Source organism: Elephantulus edwardii, unplaced genomic scaffold (genome assembly GCF_000299155.1).
Source record: "Elephantulus edwardii isolate Elephantulus edwardi_28Jun2011 unplaced genomic scaffold, EleEdw1.0 scaffold00008, whole genome shotgun sequence".
Taxonomy (NCBI): Eukaryota; Metazoa; Chordata; class Mammalia; order Macroscelidea; family Macroscelididae; genus Elephantulus; species Elephantulus edwardii.
This window is the reverse complement of record NW_006399758.1, coordinates 32,394,324-32,396,988: the sequence shown is the minus strand read 5'-3', so window position 1 is coordinate 32,396,988 and position 2,665 is coordinate 32,394,324.

Below are 2,665 nucleotides of genomic sequence, written 5' to 3'. Positions count from 1 at the left end.
CTCAATGTCAGCCACAACTTGCCAGGATGATCCACACAGCCTTTGCATAGTCAACAAAGCACAAATAGACATTCTTCTGGTATTCCTTACTTTCAGCCACTTTTCATCTGAGATCCTTAATGACATCCCTTGTGACATTGCTTCTTCTGAATCCTGCTTGAACTTCTGACAGTTCTTTATCTATGTACTGTTCCAGCCATTTCGAATGATCTTCAGCAATATTTTGCTTACATGTGATGTCAGGATTCATGGAGGGAGTGTCTTGAGTCCAACTTGAAATAGTTCTTTTCAATTCTAGTGGTAAATAAAACAAAACAAAAAACCAGACAAAACCAAATGCAAACTCATTTCTGCCCAGTTATGCTATTCTTGAAGGACATATCTTGTCTCCCATATCTGATGGTTAGTTCCTTCATTTCAGTTCTCTCTATTTGAAAGTCACCTTATCAAAATATTCTCCCTGAATACCTTATATAAAATAGATTTTCTATAATATAGTTTTTATGTATTTTAGGTAATTTCTGTAGCCAATATAACATATTTATTTATTTGTCTATTTTATTAAAACAAGAATTCAATGAAAACTGGGGCTTCTTGTGGTTGTTTATTGCTGTATTCCCAGGGCCTTGATTAGGGCTAGATTGGGAGTAGGTATGAACATATATTTACAATTAAATAAATAAGTTATGCAAGAAAATAATCTATATATTTCTCAGCTATAAAACCCAGGTCTGCGTATTGTATGAGAGGAATCCTCCTGTACACATGGAGGACTCAGTAAGCCGATCAATGCGCCATCACAAGCCTGTTCTGATCTCCTTTTCTCCTGTTCTGAGCACAGCTCCATTTGGGGAGATAACATAGATGACAGTTTTCCCTAGTATGGATTGAAGTCATTCCCACAAGCATCAAACAGCTAGTGTTTCTGAAAACTGTAAAAATCACAAGACAATCCTTCTTAGAAGATCTTCCCTAGGGATGGAAAGGCTGGCTGATGAACTCAGCTGACAACAAAGTTGCAGGTTCCTCCTACTGAGAAAGTATTGGGAAGATCAGGAGACAGAGAACTGTACGATAGATTTATAGGGGAGTACTGTACTTCACTTTTAGCAAAGTAGTTCCCTTCTCTGCATGACTGACGGCAGCCAGCTTTAGTTCAAACCCAGGGTCTGTGGAGAGAAGTGTGTCTGTGAGAGAAAAGGCATGGTGGTGATCCACTGCAAAGTTTACAATGCAGGAAATCCTGCCTGCCAGTTTCACTCTAAAGTTGTAAAGATTATAGTCTAGACAAAGTTTAGTAATAATCAACTAGGAGGCACACAACAAGCACTGTAGCCACATGCATCATTTTATTTGTGGATGGCAAGCAATCTTTAGTATAGGCTATTTTTACTACTCATTATTGCTGTGATTCTGGATAAATAACTTATCCTCTTGGGTATATTGTTTTATTGTTTGTAAAATGTGGGATTAGAGAAATTCTGTTTTCTGTCATCACAACTGTTAACATAGAATCCATTCCAATTTATAACTAAAGAACAGAGTACAACTCTCCTACAGTGTTTTCAGGGTTATAATCTTTTTGGAATGTAGATAACTGCCACATTTTAACAGAGCTAGAGGGTTCAAACTATGGACTTTTCAATTAGCAGTTAGGTTTAAAGCACGTTACCTCCAAAAATTTCATCATATGAAATTCAGATCATGTTAATAGGTGAACACAAAAACTAAAAATTAAAAAGGCGAAGTTGGTGAATTTAATGATTAATGTTAAACAAATATTAGATTTGATGAATGCCAACTATATGTTTGGTGGATTTAATCTTTATCTGGAAGGAAAATAATGTAAAATATAATGTAAAATATAAGGTCCTATTTAAATCAAAGTAGTCCTAACCATTTTTGTTGTATTTCAGGTTCAGTGAAAGATGAATTACACATTTCTAGGCTAACATCAGGGGGGAAAACCAGGGTGGCTTTTAGCTTGCTTGACTCCACAATCAACATCTTTGGCATCAGAAATCAAAAGACGAATTGCACTGGGGAAATCTGCTGTCAGGGACCTTTCCAGAGTACTAAGAAGCAACAATGGCAGTCTAGAGAATAAGGTGCACCTGATCCAGTCCACCCAAGATCTTTGCAATTATTTGCTATACATCAGAGAGCTGGACAATGAGTTAGAATGACAGAAGAAGAATCGGTGTCTGTGAGTCGTGATGCTGGAGAAGAGTATTGAACATATCATGCATCACTAAGAGAAAAGCTTATCTGTCCTGGAGAGGGTGAAACCAAGTTTCTCCTTGGAGGCAAGGATTTTGAAACCCTGTCTCACATACTTTGGGCACGTAGCCAGGAAGGATAAGTCCTTGGAGAAGGACATCATGCTTCGAAGGATGGAGGAACAGCACAGGAGAGGAAGAACTTGGATGAGATGAATTAACACAGTAACTGGGGTAATGGGAGTAGGTGTGTCAGAATCAGTAAGAGTGCCTCAGGATAGGGCAGGCTTCAGCGCTATTTTTTTATATATTATTATTAAATTTTATTAGTTTCAATGAACATTCACAGGGATTCTGGGCTTTCATTCCTTCATTGCCGCACCATTCTCTCCACCCTCCTCCCCAGTTTGTTCTTCTTCCCCGCCATCCGAATGTCTGTTTTAATT